General features: G+C 42.6%; 1 protein-coding gene across 1 annotated transcript in view; it reads right to left on the bottom strand.

Moving 5' to 3' along the window:
- CLMN (calmin) overlaps positions 1 to 25,002 on the bottom strand; it is a 75,574-nt gene that overhangs the window by 49,779 nt on the left and 793 nt on the right. The gene's annotated exons all lie outside the window — the stretch shown is intronic.

Raw genomic sequence — 25,002 nt, forward strand, 5'->3', positions numbered from 1 at the left:
TTCTTAGTGCAGGAAAAGTACTCTGGATAGACCTCAGGCTAAGAGGTGGATCTAACATTTGAGGTAAGGATGTAAAAACAAGAAAAATAAGAGAACAACTTTTGATGACAAAGGCCCTTTGAATACTCAGCTTGCTTAACAGAACTAAAACACCTGAAGCCTGATCATGGCTGAGTCCTGTCTGCCTTCACTTGGGAGTCCTCACTACTGTGAGGATGAAGTGTTTCAGCATCAGTCACAACAAATATTCACCAAGGAGTGACCACACAGCAGTTGGGATTTTCTGGCTGTAGAAGGGCAGCCCAAAGGGCAGTGGGAACAGGGCTCAGCTGCAGGTCTTGGCTTCTGGAAAGAAATTCCTGAGCACTTGCAGTACTGCATATCTTCCATAAAGATCTTGTAACACCAAGAATAGGTGGCATAAAAATCACTTTTATTTCCTCCTTCAGTTCTTTTTAAAAGCTGGGCTATTTTAGACAAAGTAAATTCATTGTTTTAACAATTGGTCAGTGCCCAATAACATTTTTCCTGCCTTAGTGTTTTCAACTTTTTTCAGGTCTCTTAAGGAAATGCAAACAGGCACATTTCAAGTAAAACTTTAGGATAAAAACACAGACAAACGCAAGTGCTCAGATAAATACAGATGTTCAGAAATGCACAATCTCTCAGGCAAGTGCCCTTCCACAGCCAGTAAATGTCAACTGCAGTATGATCGCTCCTTGGAGAAGACTGGCCATGACTAACACCGAAACACAGAAGGCAATGACCTTCCCAATGTAACCAAGAAAATGGCTTCACTTATTCACAGTCAAGGTGCACTGTTGGGTTGTTTTCAACTTTCAGATCTATTGGCATCTTTTGGCATTCATGGTAATAGGCACATCCATATCAGTTGGACTACGAACCACACAGTGGCTTCCCAGCCTCTGCCTCTGCAAGGGGCTGGTCTTGCCAAGGTGCAGACCATTTTGCTTTCTGAACTCCAGGAGCTTCACCTTGGCCTGGTCACCAAGTTTATCCCTGTGGATTTAGGCTCTCTCATTTGCTGTTGCTACCCCTAATTTAGTGTCGTTTACACATTTGAGGAAGGCACACTCTGTGCTGATCAAAATGTCGAGCAACGTGGACTCCAGCAGAGTACGCTGCTCACTACTTGGTGCCAGCTGGATGTCAGCCCTTTGATCTCCTGGAGTCCAGCTGAAGGTGGTCCCAGCAGATTTCAACCCATCTAACAATCTGTTCCACCAGATTGTGATTGCAGTACCAGAAAGGCCATTTCCCACTGGCAGAATTTGGCAGCTTTGAGTCTTTTCTACATTGGCAAGGATGAAAATATGCAGATGGAAAGAGAAGCCATGGTATCTCTGAATTAAATTTTTAAGTCCAAAGCCATCTGAGATCTGGGATTGCAAAGGTCAGCATTGAACTGTACCACAAATTTAGCAGCACAAGCTGCCTTTGTGGCCTTTAGCTTCTGAAGAAGGATGATGGTGTTCACAGATGAAATTGAGATCCAGCATAAATTCAAGTGCATGTTATGCACAACTTGCAAGAACTGATTAATTCCCAATGCCAGTGACTGTGATTTAAGCATTCTACCAAAATCAAAGAACATCTCCTTAGTGAGGCCTCCTTAACAGTTAACCAGATCACACTTTCCAGAAGATCACAGAACTTGTGAGAAGAGATCTTGTAGCTTTCAGCGAAGCCATTAAAGACTATCACACAATCCAAAACTGAAGTAAAAAATGGAAGCAAAACCACACTGACTCCAGTGAGAACTGGGTGTTCAGAGGAAGAGATTACCATTTTGGGTGTACATCCACAAATTAGTAATTAGGGGTAATTGCTTTCAGCTGCATTTTGCTGTTTAAAAAAGTATTAATAACTTGTAATTAGCATTAATTTAAAAACAGATGAAAGCCCATGTTGGTGCTGAGAGAAGACACGCCTGACAGAAAACAGCTACCTCATATGCAGTGCTGGTGGTTGTCAGCTACAATATTTCTTGTGTGTTCCCAAACCAAAATTACAACAGCTTTAATCTCTCTGTCTTCTCAGGCACTTCCTGCCCACTAATTCTCCCTTTAGCCGTGGTCAGATCTTCCAACAAAAGTACCATAGAGGAAGAAGCTCATTGTGCACAGGCTGCCAGGTATCAGCCAGACACTGCTCCTAGGTACCTGCCTCTGCAGACTTCACGCTGTGGCACTGGACCTGCTGTGCCCGTGTCAGCTGCCCTGAACACCAAGGGCAGGCCAGTGACAGCCACACTGCCCTGTGAGCCACACTGCCCTGTGAGCCCAGTGCCCTGACAGCCACCCTGCCCTGAGCCACACTGCCCTGTGAGCCCACTGCCCTGCCAGCCACACTGCCCTGTGAGCCCAGTGCCCTGTGAGCCACACTGCCCTGTGAGCCCACTGCTCTGTGAGCCCACTGCCCTGAGCCACACTGCCCTGAGCCACACTGCCCTGGGAGCCCAGTGCCCTGGGAGCCCAGTGCCCTGACAGCCACACTGCCCTGTGAGCCCACTGTCCTGTGAGCCACATTGCCCTGTGAGCCCAGTGCCCTGGGAGCCCAGTGCCCCATGAGCCCAGTGCCCTTCTACTGCCACATGAAGAGATAAACGTAGCCAAGATTTAAGACTTAAATGAGTCTGCTGGAAGATTTCCTCCTAATTTGCCCTGACAGCATTTCCTGCCTGGAAATAAAATCTGTCCAGCCCCAGGCAGCTCTGGTTGTGCTCCCCTGCACATCACCACACGAGGCAAGCCCATGCACAGGCTGCTCCAAGGGCAGGCCAGCCCTGGAGTGAACTTTACCCTGTGCTTCCAGGGCAAACTAGTGAAGGGCCAGGGTGATGCTAGGGATGAAGCTGGCCATTACAGAGGTGTGGCTCTGCCAAGGTAAGTGAGGAGGTACATGGCACAAGGCACCCTGCCTGGTCAGCACTTCAGCCAAAGGCAAGTCCATCTCATTAGGGCCCTTTCATAAGTTATAACTCAGGAATATAACTTTGAAGTTGTATTTTCAAAAGGTTACCTATTTCTGTACTTCACTCTGTAAAAGTACATGCCTGTTACAAGCTTAAATGCATCAGGATTGTAGACTTGTTCCAAAGAATCATGCTCTCAGCATCTGGTTACCCAAGCTATAAAACCTTTTTGCAGAGTGGTTTAGTATGCACTTTTCTGGACAGAATGCTGGATCACACTTAAATGCCTATTTGACACAGAATCTTATCTGGATCAAATGGAAGTGGACTTGGTGTTCTCAACAGTAGCCAATAGCACATATTTGTCAATAAACAGGACAAAGGCCAACAGGGACAGTTTCTCAGCTGAGCTCCAGATTATAAAACACCAGGCAAGGCAAAAAAACCCAAATCTCAAAACAGCGATGCACCTGTCCTACATGGCATGTCTATTTCTATTAACTATATTCCCTCCTGTTGACTACTGTTGAATTTCTAGGGTGTTTTTCCCCCTCCACTCTAACCTGTAGTTCTATTTGGTCAAACAGGCAGCCTTCAACCAACAGAAGCATTTCTCAAGTTATCTGCTTCCTTTCAAGTTAAACCGCTTCCCTGAGCAGAAACACAAAATATTCTGAGTTGGAAGGGTCCAGTGAGGATCACTGAGTCCAACCCTTATGGGAATGGCCTGCACAGGGATCAAATCTGTGACCTTGGCATTATTAGCATCATGCTCCAACCAAATGAGCTAATTCCAGGGTCAGGTATTGACCACTGGCCTGGAGCTGTGACTAGAGCTCATTGCCCAATTCCTGTCACCATTCCAGCACATCTCTGGGTTCATCACACATTACCTTCAGTGGTGCAGCTGAGCAGATTGAGGTCCCTGCAGTGTAATTGCTTGTGCAAAAGTCGTGTGACTTTAAAAAAAAAAGTGCCCTAAAATTAATAATTAGTATTATGAAGCTCCAGCCTGGCATCCATTCTCCCAGCAGTGGAGAAGCTCAGAGATCTCATTTCATCTCAATTTCCTGTAACTCCTATTTCAATAGTCTGAGGTTCAGGAACCTTTTATCAATAGAAGGTTAGTTGCTTATAGTCACTCTGAGGGGCTCAAACAGATTCAGAATAGAATTCAGTCACTTCTATCACCAAAACTTAACAGCAAACAAGTTTCAATGTAAACAGGATTGGCAATACACAATTCAGACATCTTTAAGCTTCTTGGAGCACAGCTTTCCAACCCCCCCCCCCGCCCCACCCGCCCTCCAACTTTTCATTGTGATTTTCAGTTTAGCTCTGGAAAAAATATTTAAAATTCCCACACTCCGTCTATTCTACTGATTTTTCAAGGAACACCTCCTTACCTGTTACAGACCATTAACAAAGTGCCCATTTTCTGCTTCCTCGCCCTGCCCCACAGCATTTGGGGAAATGCTGCAAAGCTGTGAACCTCCTCAGACTCCACTGCCTGTTGCCCAGGAGCTGGAGAAGGCAAAGAGGAAGGTGTCCTCTGAGCAGTGGTGCAGGAAAACAGGAGTTTCCCTTTAGGGATTGGCTGCAGAGAATTACCTGGTTGCTTAGAAACGTGAGATTAACTACAGCTCAGTTTCCCCTTCCTTCACACATGCACTTAAGGAGAGGCTGTAAATCAGCTTGGTGGGAGACTCAGGATGGCAGGTCTGCAGGGTGAGACACAGGGTCACCACACAGGGTCACCATGCAGGCTCAGGGCAGGGGCAGACAGGGGGGAGGGCATGTTTTCTGCTCCCTTTCCCAGGCTGTGTGAGCAGCCTGTTTGGTTTGCAGGAAAAGTTTCTCATTGCTGAGTTTCAGCCACCAGGATGAGAGTCAGTGATGGAATCTGCAGCCACATCGCCTGTGCCAGGATTTCAGCTTTGATGACAATCAGTTGAGGGAATGCAGTTAGGGCAAAGCATCTGACAAGAAGAAGCAGATGAAATTTAAAGCAAATGATATTTTAAGTATAAACAAAAGTTAAGTTAATTCCTGCACCTCTTAGTTTCTATGTGAGCTGCCAAAGCATCAGTGATTGGCAGAAATGAACACACTTGCTGCTCGTTTGCATCCTCCATACCTCAAGGATTTGAACAGAAAGAGTGATTAGCAACACAAAGACCCAACTGCTGTTTTGCTTACCCACCATCACGTAACACAGAAGAAGGAAAAAACAATCTAGATAAAACAGACGTGGACTTAATCTCATACAGTTTATGGTCAAACCAGTTTAACATGAAAAAGCACCACCGCTAACACAAACATGAGAACACAGCCCACAGTGTGTGCACAAGAGCTTTAATGAAGTCTCTGCAAGAAGAATTCTCAAGTCTGACATAACAGGTCAAAGGACAGATGAACTGCTATGTGCCTTATAAAGTATTAGAATCTGGAAAAAGATACTGACAAGTGTGCCTAATTTAGACTCTTTCACATTCATTCACGTTCACAGAGACCAGCTCCCAGACAGCGTGGAAGGGATATGCTGTGCAGCACATACCCAATAACCCTGTGGACAGGAGCCAGCAGTGTGGTTATCATTATGCTGGATAGTTACTACAAGCTGAGAGTTAATTATTAGCACAACTTAAAATCAAAGAGAGTTTGCTCCAGACTGCATAGATACACACACACACACATACACAAAGCTTCTACCCTGAAGTACTTCCCATCTCTTTACAGACAAGCTCAGCATAGTTCAGACACGTCCAAGGTGGCACACCATGCCAAGGCAGCAGTGACAAGGGAGTCTGTAGCCAGGCAGCTCTTGAAGAGTCAGCACCTATAGGAATGAGTGTTGGAGGGCTTTTCACTGGTTGGTCTGTTTAGTTTTGTTTTGGTTTTGTTTTTTTGGTTTTTCTTTTTTTTTTTGCAATACCACCTCAATGGTTCTTTAAAAACAGTTAGCATGACTACAACAAAGTTATGTTGTGGGTATTATTTTTAAGTTCTGCACACAGAAATTCTCTCCTTGACCTTGGATTTTTTTTCCGGGAGAAAAGACTAGAGTTATCTTCTGCTCCACATTTGCATCCTTTACAATGAAAAGCAACGACGTCTCTGCAAGGACAGGTTTGCCAATATCAGCACTCTGATTTTTAGAGATTATTTAGTGATATTTATTAGTGATTTCAAGCTGGTGGGATGGGGAAGGCCAAGGGAATGAAGCAACAATCAAAAAGTGCAATCATCTAACAAGTTTCTTTTGTAGATTAACAGAAACTCAGGTTTAGTAGAGTTGTTCTTTTTCCACAGCAAAATGCTCTTTGGGCCTACATGAGCAATCATAACCAAGGGTTTTTTTCACTTAATTATCCCGTTAATTCAGCATTAACTTGATGGACTCAATTATAACAAATAGTTTTACCTGTGCATAAGCACTTGATATTCAATCTGCATTCAGTAAGAAAACCAGGAATGTGGGTAAGCAGATCAGGTTGAGTTCAGAATACACAGTGACAGGGAGGAATTGCCTCTTGCAGTCTTCACCTGGGATGGTGCAGATGTACAAACCTGGAGGTTTCTAAGGCAGACACAACCTGCAAGTACTACATACAACTGATAGATGGAACACAGTCTTCTACCAACACCACGGAAGAAAAAGAAAAGGAGTTTATCCTACCAAAATGAAATAAAAATGACAAGCTGGCCAAACAAGGCAGTGTTTGTATAGGGCAGGGGGGCGCTCAGCTGACAACACTGCTCTTTTATGTGCCCTCATACTGTGTTTGGTGCATAAACATGGGCTGACGTGACCAAGGGCTCCCTGCGAGGAAACAGAGCAGCCTTCCCCTGGCAGAGAAGGATTAGTGTTTGCTGACCCTGTCAGAAGGAAATCGGGGCGACCTCTGTCTCCCCCCTGCTAGTCCTGCCACCTCGGTAGCTGCAGGGCTTAAACTGTAGCCTGCAGTGTTTACATTGCTGGCCCCAAACCTTTTTCTGTGTCTGCACAGTACCAGCAGAGGCTGAAATCAAGCCTAATTCTCTCACAGCAAATGAGAGTGCTTTCCCACCCTGGCATTTCGCATTTCACGTTCTCCTGCACTGCACACAACCATCAGAGCCAGGGAGAAGTCACGGCTGCAGGGAAAGTCTACATGACCAGCTGAGAAGGTCCAGCTTCCAGTTGGTTAGGGCTGAAGAGAAATGCCACCCAGTGAGCCAAAATGGTAAGAACAGTCCCAGGAGTCTTATGAGACTGGGCAGCTCAGTTCAGGGATCACATCCAGCCGCTGCAAAGTGCCACAACTCAAAGGGTTTGTCATTAAGAGTCACAGCTGTGAGAAAGGCACAGCTTTAATGAGGGTTAAGTCAACAGAAGGGACCTTCCAGGCGTGTAACACCAGCAGCTATGGGGACTGCAGATAGGAGTAGACTGTGCTGATCAAGGAAACATTTGCTGAAGTAGTTTGGAAGCGAGCAGTTCAAACAATCTCCCTACTGTTTACACCAGTGTTGTCCCAGACATGGGGTTTTTGTTAGTACTCAAATCTTGCTTTGGTAAATTAAAATATATTTCCACTTTGCTCCGCTAGCCATTGCAAGAACAGAAAAGGTGAATTAAATCCTAACACTGTTTTTGGGAATGACACTCAGGCATCTCCTAGCCTTTGCTCTTCCCTCCTCCCTGAAGTACTCCTCAAGGACTTTCCATGCATAAATAAGCTAAGGTAGGATGAACTTTAAATAGGCCTCGCCCTACAGAGTCAAATAAACTAGGGAAAATGTATATATAAATTGTAGTATTTGCATTTCAAGCAGTGAAACTTCTTGTTTTGATACATTATACATGCTGGGATTACTAGCATGCTGCAGACTGGGTAGGAATTTTATGTGCTGCTTTTTACCATGAAGCACAGATGGCTGACTTTGTTCAGGGACTGGGCATTTCTAGGAAAACTCGGTTATGGCAGGACAGCTAAACTGTGTTCTCCTGCTTACAGCTGTAGTTTAATTTCTCCATTTATTACCACCAAGGCTAAATTTCACATTTTGCCACTTTGCATCTGCAGTCAGGCTGGGCCTTGGCTATGCTGTTAATTATTTGTTATTCTCAGTCAGTCACTGCTGTAATCTCTCTTATTTGCAGCCAAGCTGTTGAATCTACAATGGTGTACTTTCAAGAGATTACCCTGTATAAATGAAAGAACCTAATTATATTCTTAATGGTCACAAATTAGATAAAAAAGCAATATAAGCAAGAAAATAAATAAACTGGATTTATATGAATTAATATTGAATTTGTTTGTTTCACTGTCTGCAGTCTGGAAACATGACCACTTGCACTAGGCTAATGTCATTGATTTCTGTTACTCAGATAACCAGCCACCAAAAAACGTCTAAGGTGAGGTAAGAGCTTTTATTAGGCCAACAAACAGGATCAGGAAAAACAACAAAGCAACTTATCAGCCAGCCTAAAAAAAGGCATTACCTCTCCCTACAAACCTTGCCTTGCTTATATCATGGCACTAAATTCACTACTCAAGAATTCCTCATCCTAGCAATTAAATTTTACATTTACTAGAAGTCCAAGAGCACCCTCAGCTTATAATTGATTTTGTTAACTAAACAAGATTTTCAGTGCAGAAAAGCAAAGCAAGCATGAGAACACTGGTACTGGAAACACAGCTCATGCAATTTGGGCAGCACAGCCTCTGAATCTGCGAGTTCCCCCACCCCCACAGGCTGCAATCACAGCATCCAGGAGAATCCCCAGCAGCGAAACGATGGGCCTGGGGACCAAATTACCTCCCAGCTGACACTGCCCACAATTACCATCGTGAGAGTGGGTGGGTCTGTATGCCAAATAACTCATTTGAGAGACGAGCTGGCTCCCTTGCAGGCGTGCAGGATTCCGTGGGGACTCCTGAGAGGAGGCAGCAGCAAGCTCCTGAAGTGGCTGAAAGTCATCTTTCATTCCACACTCACTACCGCAGCACTCAATTAGGAGAGCATTTTCTGGGAGGCTGGAGGAATAATTGCATCCAATGGATCAGCAGATGAACAGGTAATGTACAGCCATGGGGCCATGTAGGCATTTTCCCTGGAGCATCCGCGAAGTCTGGAGAGGCCCAATAAACTGCTTACAGGAACCACTATAGGTATAGAGCTATTAAGGATATAACCCTGCTCTGTCAGCTGCAGAGTAAACATACCCACATGCATGTGGTGACTTTCCAGCATCCTTGTCATTAACAGCAGCTCAGGCATCCCCACTGAGCTTCTTGTTGAGACAGAAAAGCAGGAAAATACTCTTGAAATTAATTCCTAGCCTGTTTTTGTTTAGAGTAGCCACATAACTCCTCCTCCCTGCCTCAAGGCGATGTCAAAAGCCAAAACCAGAATTACAGACAAATGAGCCTCAGCCCCAGTGCTCCAGCAGGACTCTGTGCTCAGCCTTTGCAGCCAAAGCTCTCCTCTGCCTGCCCCTCCCAGCACAGCCTCCAGCACCAGGGGCTGAGTGAGCCCAGCTCCACAGGTATGATCCTGGTACAAAACACGTGCTTGGCCCACCTCTCCGGATTTAGGGTCCTCTGCCACCCTCACTGCTTTCTCTGCATCCACTTCTTTTGTAAGGTCGACCTCAAGCATGCAATGGAATTCAGTTTACATTTAATCACGAACAGCTGAGGCAGAGCCACCTTCATTCTTCGGGGAACCATTACACCAGCATCCAGGCTGACTTTCAGGAAAGTTAATTCTTGTTACCTTTGTTACCTTCTGAGAGTACTCATGTTGATGCAGCCTGTGTTATTCCTTCGCTGCACCAGACCAGAGTGGCAGTAGCCACGTTTATGTCTCCACCGTGCTGTAAATAAATGCTAAACCTGTGTTTCAGTGGTGGCAGGTGGGCAGCAGCTGTTGCTGCTGATGCCCAGCAGATTGGTATTGCTCTCAGAAGGGAAGGCACTGAATAGCCCAAAGATATCATTGTCTGCAACGAGCACTTTCTTTCATAAACACCACCTGAAAAAAAAAAAATCAACCAGCCAACCAACTAAAGAAGTTGTATCTTGGAAACAGATGATGAAAAGGCTTTCCTTTGCCCCTGCTCTGGGCACCAGGCTGTCAGATTTTATGGGAGGGGAAAATAAGACATTACATGATCGAAAAGAGCATTTTAGAGAAAGGAAAGGCAGGATACAGAGAAAAATGCATAATTCATGGCTTGTGAAAGCCTTGAGGCAAGACCTTTTGGACTTGCTAATTGCTTTGCTGAGAAATAGGCCAGAAGCCATGACTCTTACAGCCAGGCAAATGAATGCATAAAGCATTGCAATATCCACCCAGGGGCTTCCACATCACCCCTCTCACACAGGTGTGCTGCTGGTGCACCTGGAAACATGCCAACCCAGGACAAGTGCATGGTATTATCAGCCCGATCTGAGGATCTAAATTTAATTCTGGTATGTAGCTCTGTACATTCAGGTTTTTGAACTGCAGGCAGATACATTTATATAAATGTATAAATGCAGCCCTTGGAGGACCCTCGCTGTGTGCTCAGAGCCTTAGCATGCAGCTCTGTGCATGTGAGGCAGGCAGAGATGAGCTGTTTCTCCACTGCAGTAGCCAGATTTAGCCTCACTGAGCTCAATGGCAAAAAATTCAGTGGGTGCAAGATCAGATCCCAGTTGCAGGCAAAGAAATTTATATGACAAGTAGAAAGGATAAAGGCAACCTTAAGAGCTTATAGTTACTGAGGTTTGCACAAGTGCATGGTTTGGTGGATTTAAGTCATGAACAAAGCATCAAAATCTTTTAGCTTCCTATAACTACCTCCTCCTCCACATCCCCAGTGAGCAGCTTTGGATTTTTTCATCCCAGCAGGCAAAATCATAGGGTTTTGTCTACCTACATGTTCAAGTCTCTCCTACTGACATTCTCTCATTTCCAAAAATGCTACTCCAGCCAATTCTCTGATAATATCCTGCTGACCACCACCAGCCTGCTCTTCTTTGTTAAACCTCACCAGAATTTTGCCTTAAGGACATAGGAAAAGCTTTGCTATTGTTGTTTCAAATTTGTTATCGAATCCAATAAGAGTTATTCACTGTGTCTGAAGGAAGATGGACTTGCCTCCAAATCATGCCCCTGCAATGTCCTCAGAGAAGTCCAACCCCTCAGCTGATACTCTGAATCCATCAACAAAAAAATCTTCTTTATAGAGCTCTTTCCTTCCCCTTTGGTGTTATTTACTGATGCATCGAAGTTACCATAAAAGCTCATTAATAAAACACAGATCTGTATCTTCCATAAAGCAGCTTATCTCCATGAGATTGCAGAAGTAAAACTACTGAAAGCTCAAGAAAATAGAACATGTATTTAATACTTTTTTGCTCAGTCATACCACATCAATTAATTTACTGAAGCAGATTAAATTTTTACTGCTAATATATTTATTACATAAAGATGTTCCATCTATTTCTCAGTGTCTAGAGTATGAAAAAGAAGAACTTGACAGAGATGAAGAAAGAATAAGATGATCAAAGATCCCCGGGCTTGACAGGTTTCATGGGGAAAGCATCAGTACCAGCTTGTGAGTATGAATGAAGCTATCAGTTAATATGATAGTGGTATAAAGTTTCAGAGCATATAAAACACTTTTTTTGTAATACTTCAAATTACATAATGGTTAAAAGACAGACTGCTTTGCAATACCTTCTAAATAAGAATCTTAACTACTATTCTATAAATATAAAAGGAGTCACAATGAAGGCAGGAAAGTTTAAATAGCATTTCAGACATCAATGGTGAAGTACAGTGAAGCTGAGGATCCCCAGCCTTAGATCAGACTAAAACACCAATCCTAGTCCTACAGGCAAATAACCTCTAAGCTACTTTACAACTGATGTGCAACATGATTCAAACCAAGCTGCAACACACCTGCCTGTAACATTTTATTTCTTAATGCTACCGTCCCTTAGGTTTTGACATCTACAAGGGGCATACAAGAAATTCACAGTTTCCCCAAGGCCAGCGGTTCCAGCCCAAATAAGCCAATGAATGTCAAATCATAAAGAAGTGAAAGTGGGAACAACATAAAAATGTCACTTAATCTTTGAGTTCCACCTTTAATAAATGTTGGTAGCTCCCACATTGGATGTAAGGTAAATAGGCATTAGAGGTAAGTAGTGTTTGGTGTGGATTTATTTTGTTCTGTGACCTCTCCATTTGGTCCAAGAGAGGAGGCAGTAAAAGCAGAATGAATCTATTGCAATCACAACACAAAGAACAGTCTTTCACTTCATGCAAAGAATACTAGCACAGATGGTGAATCCACATTTTGCAGGAAAATCCATGTGCTCCCACATTAATGAGACATGGGTTAGAAGAACACAGTATTATACACTGTCGTCATTATGTCAAAAGTGATTTGTTGTCCAAGCTTAGGTATCCAGATGGTACCAAAAATACTCCAAACTTTCTATAAGCACAAAGCTTTCACTATAATTAAAAATGGTTTCAGAAAACATACTGATTTCTCTGTTCATTTCTAGTTCACTTTTCACTGCTGAATGTGCCATGTATTTTGCTTGCAGTACTTAAACAAGAAGGACATATATACACTGGAAAACCTCAAAAGGCAGAGCTGGGGAGTGACAGCACAGGAGAAGGGAGATGGGCAGACCCATCACAGTCTGAAGTGAGAAAAGAAAGAACCAGGAAGCCAAGAGCTATATGGTGCTTCTTCTTGGTGGAGACTGGCAAGGTCTTCAAAAAAGAACCAGTCTCTGGTCACAAACGATGGCACAAAAGCAAAATTACAGAACTAAGTGCTCTGCATTCAAATCATTAAAATTAGCTCCAATGAGGAGCAATGTCCCTTTCTGATCCAGATCAGATTTAACCCCCTCTGTCCACGATGGGAGGCGAAACAGTTGGATTTTATAACTAAGTTCCATTATTAGCACACTTAATTTTTTGGTAGGAGCCTCAAAAATCTTCATAAAAGCTTGCAGTGAAAGAATTGCTTTCTTTTCACTTCCCTCTAGCTGACTCCCACAGGTTAGGCTGTATTTTTTCTCTTCAAAGCAAATTGTACAGCTCCTCTTAAAAAGCTCACATTTGAAAAAAACAGCCTAGAAAACACCAGGCTAAATTTGACAGGTTTTCCTTGTGTTTCAAAGCCAGGGAAGGGTTTTTCTGGGAGAAAATGACACCTTTTCTACTCAAGAAGACTGAAAATCTGCTGCAGAAAGAAAAAAAAATGGGTGGAAAAAAAAAGGAAAGAAATAAGCTGCCAGGACAGTATGTGGGTGGCAGGATTCAGTCTTTAATCTGACAGGTGTATGTCAGCACTTCTTCACAAACATACCTATAAGGGATCTGATTGTTTTCCTCTTGTTATTGTACTGTTTCCTAATGAAAGCCCTTGTGTTTTACGTTACCTTCCTGCCAGTCTCTTTGTCTGATGTCCAAAAAGTGAACAGGTCAACAAAACAAGAAAAGCTGATGCCTTTCATCATCGATGTATTTGCTCTTATAAGTGTCTCAAGCAAATTCATCTGAAATTGAAAATCGTGTTGCCAACCATGCAGTAGACAATGTGGTCCAAAGACAGATTTACAGACTGGTAGCTAAGGAGCAGACACAGAAGGTGGCTGCTCAGCTGATGGATATAAATAGCAAAACCCTAGTCAACAGGATATTATTGTTCTTTGGGGTTCCCAAAGAAGCCTTAAGCAATGGATCAGCTCCTACGCACACGCTGATCACAAGCCAGTGCCTGTGTGCAGTGGGAAGAACCTGCCCAGGGAAGACTTGGGGCTATTTCAGGACTTACCAAGCCTCATCACTTCCCATGCTCTAGTGGCAAGAAAGATTGAGAAGGTGGGGGGAAAGTGCTCAGCAAAGCATCTGTCATATATTCATTCCTCTTAGTATTAATAACTCGCCTCTAAGAATGAGATTAAACAGCAACGCTTTCCTCTGCTCCTGCAATGAAACCAAGCCTAGATAGAGGTGACCAAACAAACACCAAAGAGCTTGAGAAACTGGGAATAGAGAACAAAGAAGGAAAAGAATCTCACAGGAGCAGGTCAGAATGGCTTATTTATCAAACTGTAACTCCACAAGACACCAGCTTCAACTGGCTTCAAATCAAGGCAGCTTACGCTCCCAGATATTGCAGAGCTTCCATTATAAACCACATTTAAAGGTTAGGCAATTAATTGCCTCATTCCTCTGTGACCTTTGCAGTAAGAAAACACAGAATCTGATTGCTGTCCTATTTCTAATTTTGTTTTTATTAACTCTCTGATTTCTTCCTCTTGCAGAACACATTCATTCCTATGATCGCTCAGGGCAGACATACATCCTTCGATAGGTATTTCCCTACGTTCACACAAGATAAATATGCCTCATCCATGCCCTCAGCAAGCTCCTCCTTGGTCTTCTCTATCCCACCAAGCTCTTTCAGACCTGTGCACAAGGCAGACAGGATTTTAGGACAATGGATATAGCACTGCTTTTTGTTAAAATAACATTTGGATGATTCTGAGAACTGAACTGAAGGGCATGAATTGACAGCAAGTTCATGCTGGGATAAAATTTAATCTGATTCATTTATGCATGCAAGCAGAAAGCCTTTATTAGCATACATTTCTCAAAGAAAACAAATTATAGTTCCTGGAGATGTTCATCATTAATTACCCTCTTCCATCTAGCAGGAAGTTTTCTTCCTTCCCCAGCATCACTTATCTTCTTTCTAGAAACACATACTCAAAACAAAATAAACAAAACTTCTGTAACAAACTCAGTGAACTGAAAGAACAGTACAAAGAGCCAGAGGGAGCACAGCTAATTTGGATCTTAACTGAGGTAATTCCAAAGCCCTTAGAGGAAAAAGGAGTTTCTACCTGAAGATGATAACTAGTAATTTATAGAGATGATCAACATGAGACATCAAAAAATGCATCTTCACAAATGGGGAAAAAGTAGAGCAAAGCAGGTTTATTTTATTCTACAAACATTTTGTTCTTGCATTTAAAGTCAAGCCAAGCCAAGTCAAACTGAAATCTGGTTGCAGTTAACCTTCATACCAACTGGTGTGCACTGCACAGAACACCAACAAACACATGCAAGCCCAAAGGGGAACCACCTGCCACCAAACATGAGAACACCACAGGCTGGGGTGAAAGATGGGTCTGTAGCTCCATGGTAATTATCAGCATTTAAGGGTTTACTACGGAGAAGGCAGTATATGTGTGTTAGAGCTCACATGAATTGTTAGGGGACATTGTTAGCTTTTGCTGTAACACAGTGAAGGAGAGAGGAATATGTGAAGAAAGGAGTTTGGTCAGGTAGTTCCAATGGTCACCTTGAAAGGAGAGTATCAAGATTCAAGGCCTGCTCCATCAAAATTTTCCATGTTCAAACATAGAAAAGCATGTCATTAGATTGCCACGATAACTTTGAAATCAATCCTCTGACTTTCATGTGTCTTTTATTCTCAAACCTAACTTAAGGATGTCATCTACAGAAATACAGTAACACCATGAGACACTCAAACACTAAAATACCAGAAATTAACCCCTGTTAGAATGCAGTAGGAACACATTTCAGTTTTAGTCAAACACAAAGCAGTAAGAAAGAAAGCCTATGGGCATCAGTATTATCTGAGTACCAGAACTCAAGTTTGGACCCACTCTGTAAAACCAAAATTCCTAAAAGCTGCTTCCACATCCATAACAGCCCCTTCATTCTTCTTTAAGGATGCTGCATGCAAGAATACACATGTGTAGCAGGACCAGAAAGCCAAGAAGTGGGCAGCCCCTGCCAATCTTTCTGTCACGTGGCCATCACATTAGCACATGATGCTTTATTTTCCATGCAGCTCCTGTGTTTAGGCTCCAAAACTGATCATTAGTATGATAAATGAAATGAGTGGAAACTTTGGCTCAAAGAGCCCAAACTGCTGCAGCTCTGAAGTCAGTCACTCTTCCTAAGCTTTGGTTCATTAGTGAAATGAGAATATAAGAGGTCAAGTGAACATTCAGTTCATAATTAAGTGCCTAAATGACAAAGCTGTTTACTGGCTTGAGTGACGCAGCAAGGGGGTCTCATCAGTGCTTGCTGTGGGCATCCAGACTGCTTCTGCAACTGGCTTTCGTAATCAGTGCCAGCAGAAAAGCAAAGGACTCACTGTGCATGAAAAAAACTGAGATCCTGCATGAAAAAAATTTGCTCTAGAGTCATCCGTGGGATGGGCAATGAAATAATGCTTCGTCCTTTCCCAAAATTAAAGAGTGCCAAGGGCTTGAAAAGTAGTAAGATCTGAGCAGTTAAAACAAAGTCTGAATACAACTTGCTGTATTAATTAGTTTCCGAAGAGTTTTGAAAGAGATGGATATCAGCTTCCCAGACCTCCTCACTCCACTGGGATCTCTCAGCACCTGAGAACGGCCCCTCCTGGCTGTGCCTGGGTGTGGACAGGAAGTGTGCACCATCCTTCTCCTGCAGAAATGGGCTCCCATCACCAGGGTCAACCCATCAACCACTTCCTGACTTCACAGGAGTCACACTGGTGCAACCTCCAAATTCTTATATTAAAATAAACTCATGATGAGTGATACTGTCAGCTGCAGCTTAGAACAAAGGATTTTACAGCATCCCTTAGCTGTGCTAGCAACCAGGACATGGTGCTTCCTCTCTTCATACACACAGTTTAATGAAGGTGTCCTATCTTCTTTAATCCTTCTGATAAGAATAAGGAAACATGTTTTAAAGTTTTGAAAGGCCAACACTGAATACATCAAAAAGACTGTCTACTTTCACAAGAAGAAATGCATTTTAGATGGTAAAAATTCATACTCTGTCTTCTTTCCAGTGTCAATAACCAAACAACTTCTGCAAGAAGACTGAGCACATGTTATTGTAACCAAGATTATGCCCTTTAACAACTCTTTTCTCTATGATGGGAAGAAACAGAAAAACTCAGGCAAGAGTCTAAAACTCCAAAACATCCCTTTTCCTGAGAGATCTTAAAAAAACCCCAACCAAACAAACCTAAAAAAGCAAAACAGCAACACAAACAAACAAACAAGAAAAAAACCAAACAAAAATTAAAGCAACAGGAACTAAATGTTGTTCAGTGGCATTACTCATCAAGCCAGGAAGTCCCCTACACAGCCTGAAATCTGAGAATAAGGAGAGGGACCAAATGTCTCCCAGTTACTCTTTAACTCTTACTCTTGGAATGACTCAGGTCTTGTACCAGAAACAAGCCTATGGAGTACCTTATCAGAAAGGGAGAGTCAGCGGGAATTTTGTCTCTGAAAGATCATCTTCTCATTTGGGCAGGATTTTTTTTGTTTCGCCAAGTTTAAGTATGACGTGCAAATGCTGGCCACAGTCCCTCCTGCACTATCTAGGTTTCAGAGGAACACGCTCTTCCCCATGGGCCTGCTTCTGTTTGCCTTGTTACTCCCTGGGCAAACAGCCCAGACAGATTCATGTTTCACTCCTTGTATTTAAGACAATAATTCTGAAGAAGACATTTCATTCTATGTTATTTATAAATGCTGTATCTTTATTAAGTTACAACTGCAGTTCATGTTTATCATGAGCATCGTAAGAGCCAAAAAACTTTAATCATGTGTCCAGATGCAGCCATATGAAGGATCAGATTTTAAGTTATCTTTATTGGCATTGCTTTCACTTGTCACAGAGCCAGGTCTCTCTTGCCCTTCCCATTTCTCACTGAGCCAAGAGAAGCATAATCAGCCCTCAGTTGTGAACCACCCTGACTGAATACACCAAATACCTACTGACATACATTAGGGGGTTCTTCAAAAAGACTGGAACAAAATGGCAAAGTACTTCTATCTGGCCATTAATGCACAACAGAAAGACAGCCTGTGCATGTAACTGCTCCCTCTGCTCTGGCTGCAGTTCAGAGCTTCAGCTGGAGTCCTGTGAAATGGACACTTCAGGCTGTGCTGAGACTCTCACAGCATATGAATAACATATGGCCTCCCAGTCGTCGGGGGTTTAGTGCACTGTTACATGTGTCTCTTAAAGAAAACTTAGGAAAAGCTGCTGGATGAGTAAAAATGCATCTGGGCCATTCCATGGGTATGGATAAAGCACCTCTGACCTTAGCAGGCATCAAAAGGAACTCAGGCACATGGAGCATCTAAACAGAAAGTGTTTCCTGGTAATGGACACTACACAAGAGCAGCTTTGGACACTACAAAATGCACTCATCTCCAGTCTTAATTATGATAAAATGAAGATCCAAAAGGATGAATGCATTAAATATAACAAGGACTGGAATAAATTTTGTTTTTAAAATTAACCCGGTGACAACATATTTAATGAGTATTTATTTTGTAAACAACTGAAGTTAAACTACCAATTACACTACCAAAAGAGGAAAAACACAATGAAGCAAATCAACACTAGATTTGCTAGAAAGGCTAGAAACGTCATTTCTGACTGCTAGCAGTAAGAGATGCTAATATTAAAAGTATAAAAACCAAGGTAACTCATTCTTCACAAAAATACTAGGTCTGAATTACATTGACCAACATCAGCAGTAACTTCCAAGACACTAGAGCATAAAATACATTTTAATTTAGGTCTGAAATTAATTAGTGGAAAGTTAATAGAATCCCTCAAAGTATTACATTATTGTAACAAATATGTCTTGAATCACCCTATCAAATTAAGTAATGGGCACAGGATTAGAGTCATCTTTTAAGTGTTTTTGATAACATCTATTCAGATTCAGTGGGATTTCTGGTTTAATAAAGAAATCCTCTGCTTAAAGCTTACAGGTCCACAGGCATTCACTCTGTAGAAATCCAGGCTGTTGCTATTACAACCATCCCCAGAAGATTCCAATTAAAACTTTTATTCATGGCTATACAGCCTCAAACTGCAGCTAAAATACAGCTCAGCTCTTTGCACAGAAATATGCAGCAATTACAATGAAGCAAAATTCATCCTGCAATCCTCCACCTACAGTCCCCTGTATTTAACTGCTTGAGGAGATATAAAAATAGAATAACAGGTACAGAGACATGTAGAAAAAGACACTTATTTCTTATAAGGTGCTGTGATGCCCTTCACCACCCCAGCACTGACTGCCATCTCACTGCTTATCTGATAATATCTACTCCTTAATACATTTTTGAGATCATTTTGACTTCTACATGACAAGACAGATATTTGGCTCTTTCCCTTTAGACATATGCCCTTAAAAATCATTCTGAAACAACCCTAAGGTTCAACAACTTAGGACGTAAACAAATAATGTCTAAATGGACACTGACAAGCCAAAATGCCCAAGGTTGCCTTTTCTAGTCCAACAGAAGTCTGCCTTTAAATGTGAAAAAAGGAAATCAAGTAATCTCTTTGTAATATTTTCAAAATAAATGCTACACATACTTCAGAAGGCAAGTGGCATAACCTTGAAATTGTCCTTAGGAGAAAGAAAATTGAAGTTCTGTCCAAGTCAAGTGGACAAAACAAAAAACAACCAGGAGAACTATGAAAAGTCCATTATATTTTTAAATCATCACTAGTTTTAACACAGTGTTTTGAAGACTGTCATTTTTAAACTATGACTTCAGGCAAGTGATATGATCTGAGGTCTCACCAGTTCTCCTAATGCTGAGGCTGGTCAGCACTTGAACAACAGCTCACCCAGGAGAGACAGAGAAGGTGATGTTGGTAAGTGACAGCACATCAACCCCATGCCTCGAGTCAGATCCATGCAGCTGCTCAACACGTCTCTCTTAAGACAAGGTGTAAGTACACAAGTGAGTTCATGTGACTGTGGAGCTACTGGGCATGATTTGAATTTGGTGTCATTTCATCCATTCAATGGGACAGAGAACCCAGACTTCTAATTTGTTAGAGAAATTAGGCACTAACCTTGTTAAAACTGCATGCTGAAACATGCAATCTGCACTTTGTCTCACCTCTTACTGCACCTTTATTTCAGTGCCAGGGTTTCCTACACCTGGAGCAGGTAAATCTTCCTTCCATTGCTGACAAATACTGTCAGGTAAGAGACTGCCCTTACAAAGACCATCCCCACTAGGACTCTTTGGTTTCCAGCTTTAACTTTGGCATCTTATACCTGGATCTGAATCTTTATTCGGGGGATTCACATTTATAATTCTCAGGCCTATTTAACTTCACTTTTATATAGAATAGGATCACTTTGTAGTTGTACAGGGCTTTGCCTAAGGTTCTCCTGACAATTTAATATTTCCAAATGCCACCTGAATCTACAAAGAACTCCACTAAATGAACATGCCTATAGGCAGAAAAAATCCTGCTGAGTATGATGACAAGTTATAGAAGAGTTAAAGTACTGAACAGCTACAGCACCTTACTTTTGTCAGAATGGATACATTAAAAAGGTTTCCTCCTACTTGTGAAATTTCCATGTATTTGAAAAGCGTGTCAAACTATAGCAAACAAGTTGAATGCTGCTGTATCTTGTAATTAAAGGAAAAATATTATTGTCTGTAGTTAAGTGCAAAAGTAATTAAAAATATGCCTCACACACAAATAAAAAGAAAAGTACAGAGAGAAACATTTTCAGGTCTGACTATAGCACCTGCCTTTGATCATCCATCAGTGATGCTTAAGCCTCTGCAAAGTAAAGATATATAGATACTCTCACTGCCAGAATTAACTTCTGTGAGTTAAGCATTTGTATTACTTCTTGAGACAGAGGCTTCAGAATCTGTTACCTCATGAAATGCTGAGATTCATGTTAATGACAATTACAGTTACTACTGTCCAAAGCTTATGAAGTCTAGATCTCAAAGATCCAAACAGGAAGACAAGCAAAATCAGAGAGTGCTAGGACTATATGACTAAGTGATTCACCCAGAGATATAAACTCTGGCAATGAACCAATGGGGCTGATATTGTTCAGGTTATTTCTTCCAGTCTGTCACCCTCCTTTTTTCTCTATTATTTCTGTCAGTGCTACAAGTCCTGTGTAGCCCTCCAAATCCTTTTCAAGGCCATGTGCCCCTCAGCAGAGCAAGAACGAGGATCAAGAAAATAATTAAATCTACAGAAACCAAGGAATAAACATGTACAGGTTTCTGTGAGTTCTGGATCAAACCCTGAGTGAGTTTGAGCAGCAGGACCTTGACTTGTCCTCTGATAGCAGAATGTAGAGTTCTGCCACTCCAGCCTATCTATTTTATTAGAAATATACAAAATGAACATTCAAACCATAGTTATTTTAAAATTGTGTTAGCAGCACTTGTTTGCCAGAGATGAACAACACATCTGACTGCACAATTATTCATCTCTATACATTTCATTCCAAGCAATGTAAGGAAAGATATGTGCTATTCAACAGACATTTAGACTATTGCAAAGCACGCAACCAACATATCATCCAAATGAGGATGAGAGGATGTTGCTTCTTTCTAACAAGTGCAATTCACCACATAAGGAAGTATATTTTCAATGATCCTAAATCAAGCTTCCAGTAGGGAAGATTTTAAAATATTCTTGTATCGTAACAAAATGTTCCCAATGGTGTTATAATGAAAGAAAGAAAGGGGAAAAAACCCATCTCCTGGCAGGAAATTAATTATTGAGCATTCCCCTGCCTGACAATGCGCTCCAACATTCTGTGCAGGCTTTCCATTTTTCTCTCAGTACATGGAGAAATTCACTATGGAGAATATACAAACAGAACAAAGAGCACAAGGGTATCAGTTTATTAAATGCATTTAGAAACCAAACAGACTAGGAGGGAGGAAATTGGTTTGTACATCACCACACCTAGTGTTTATTCCTTCTTTATATTCCCCTCTCCTCTTCTCCATTAGATTGTCACTTCTGCTTCTGTTCTCTGAAATCACCTCTGTTGAAAATGGAAGAATAGCACCCAGCTTTTACCATCACTTAGCTGACACAGTTTTGAAATCTCACTTCCTTCTTTCAAAAAATACAATAGAAAATCTCTTGATGGAAAGGGAAAATAGAAGCCCATCATTATTGCCTAAACATCAAGATGTAATTCCATTTTTAAAATCATTCTTTTTTTTCACCCCCAAAGTCCAGCCCATTTAGTACATTTTACCCCTTGCTGTCTGTTTTAGTCTTCCTATGGAAAAGCTGAAAAACCCACAGAGGCCATAATTTCACTCATTAGTTATACAGTTACATGACAGAACATATAGTTCCTGCAGCTATTCCTGCAGCCAGCACATGCACCAACAACATCTTCTCAATTTGGTGGGATCATACCACTGCAAAAGCATCTTCATAAGAGCAGACACTTTCCAGTTGGCATTTGGATTCTTCCTGGATGTGGAACAACCGAACTAGAGAGGGAAGATGCAACAGACTGAAGCAACATATGCTATCTTCAAATAGAATTCTATGACAGCAATGCTTTACAGCTTAGCTAAGACATAATGAAGACATTTTCAAGAGAAATAAACAATTTTCACTTTTAAAAAAGGAGGCAGAAAGGGTATGGTAAACTACTACAGCAGATGTCTGTATGATTCCTGCAGAAACCTTAATACCAGTTAGGCTGCTCAGGACCCTTTCTCACAGTCATCAGCACTTGGGCTCTTGCAGCTCTTCCAAGCTGGGCAGGATGGCTTGGACAGTGTGGCTGTACTGCCTCTACCTGCCCTGCACACCTCACATTTCCCTGGCTCTGTGCATCAGCCCAGAAGTCTCCACCTCTGCAGGCAGACATGCCAGTGTTTGCATGTGTTGTTCATATCTGCAAATATTTAGCTGCTGCCTTCTATCCTCTCCTGACTTCTTCTTGGGTCTATATTACCATGATGGGTTCCCCAGAGACCAGGAGGCACCTCCCCATATGCTAAATGTCCCACTGAATGGGAGTGTTCTGGAATCAGACAAACCATCCACTCCGTACTCTAAACACAGCTGGTGTCACAAGAGAGCTCTGCAGGAGCTGGAGATGCAGCAGCACACAGGGACCACCACGGCATGAGACCTTTAATGTGGCTCTGGGCAGCAGGGCCCTGTGGGGGGATCTGATGGTGCTGATGGAAACTCTGCTGTCCTCACCTAGTTTTTCATCCTAAACTCTTGACTTTCTAGCACATCAAGGGTGTTATTTATTCTGCAGCAGATAGACAATGATACTAAGCAATGATTCAGATTTCATTGTTTTGAGAGAATGAATTTTGAATTATAAAGCAGAAACACTTTTAATTACTACATATGAGCATAGAGCATATGCTGCCATTTTACAAGAAACTGTTCTGAAGAGAAGCATCATGCTCTGCCACCAAGCTCCCAAGCGACAAAAATCACACTCTCTCACGAGTATTAGACTTGCCATCTGTAAAATGTTTTTCATCTCTAGAAGATCATGTGAGAACTATGTGTTACAAATCATATATTTTGTGACAGCTATTATCACTTGATTTGGATCAGCACCTTAGAACAAATGGTTTTTCTGCCCTATAAGATCTCATGTGAGGCATGAAACTTCTTAAAAACCTATTTAGTAGTGCACGCAAGGTGATAATATAAGTTTCAAAATTTCTCTTGGATAGTAAGAAGAGAACAGGAGGTTTTTTTCATGAACATAACGTCATTCAAAGGAATTTGCTCTGTAGGATGACATTCTCCTACACAACTACTGGAATTTTAGATAAGGCTGTGTGCATCTGTATACATGCATTTTAAGTTCCAGAAAGGGAAATTAACCATTCTCTCACAAATGATTGAGTATTCTTTCTCACAAATGCCCATGAATTACGGATTAAACTTGGTTTAACTACTATAGTTTTGAGCAACGAGAGATCAGAGGCAGACCAGCCATGTCAACACAGAGAATCAAAAGGGACTGAGACAGAAGCCAGAAACTGCATAGAACTACAATGTAATGAGAGACTGTCAAAACCCAAGGGGAATGCAACCTGGAAACAACGGTCCTGACTGTACTCAAAATCTGAATTTCAGAGGTTAGGATGATGCAGGTCAAAATGATGTGGAGCAACTCCATCAGCAGCTAACTGCAGTAATACACCAGAGCTGAAAGAATGGCTAATTTGACTCTCTTTTCTGATAAATTATGTATCTTCTATAATCAATCCAAACCGAAAGTAATTTCCAGCATTTGCACTGCTCTGCCAGTAGTCAGTGCCTTAATATAATTATGCATAGACAGGAAGAGATAATGACCTCTGATTCAAGTCAATTATTTTTATGGAACATGAAGATACATCGCAGTATTATGTGAGTTATTGATTAAGTTCAGTATGTTACACTAAACAAGTTGTTCTCCCATAAACCACTGCTGTTTTTTTCCTCTTCCATGGAATCTCGCAGTCTTTTCCAGTCACGAGGAGTTACCTGGTGAGGGGCAAACATAACTTTGGAGGAACTACAACTACTACTACTACTACATTGATACCGATCTACATTCAGAGTCAGGTATTTGCATCCCTTCCGCCTGCAAAGCCTGTGGCAGAATAGGACAGCATCTCGTAGATGATTTATCCAAAAGCCCTGCCCATGTTTATTCAACAGCAGCTTATTAGAAGATACATTAAATCGAGTCCTCTGATAGTCGTCGGCTCCAAATCGCGGCGTTGGGGCCGGAGCCGTGCTCTGGCCGCGGCCGAGTGACCCCAGACGTGCGCTGGGCAGCGGCGGGCGGGCTCCGTCCGCGGCTGGGGCGCCCCGGCCATGTCCGCGGGGACCTGGCGGTGCCATCCCGTCACCCCACGGCAGGCTGAGCCTCGGCGCCGCCCGGCCACCCCGACCTCCCCCGAGCCCAGCCGGAGCCCGCAACCCCGCCCCGACGGTGCTCGGGGGAGGCCGTGGGTGGCAGCACCGCCCAGGGGGACACGGCAGTGCCACCCCCGCAGCATCCCCAGAGCCGCGGAGCCTCCGCGCCCCGTCCTTGCCCCGGGGCCCGGCGCCGCTCGCCCCAGCTCCGGGGCTCTCCGCGGCCGGACGGGCCGGCGCCGCGCTCGGGGGAAACTTTGGCCCCGCCGACCTCCTCCTCCTCCTCCTCCGGCCCC

This window comes from Sylvia atricapilla, chromosome 6 (assembly GCF_009819655.1).
Source record: "Sylvia atricapilla isolate bSylAtr1 chromosome 6, bSylAtr1.pri, whole genome shotgun sequence".
Taxonomy (NCBI): domain Eukaryota; kingdom Metazoa; phylum Chordata; class Aves; order Passeriformes; family Sylviidae; genus Sylvia; species Sylvia atricapilla.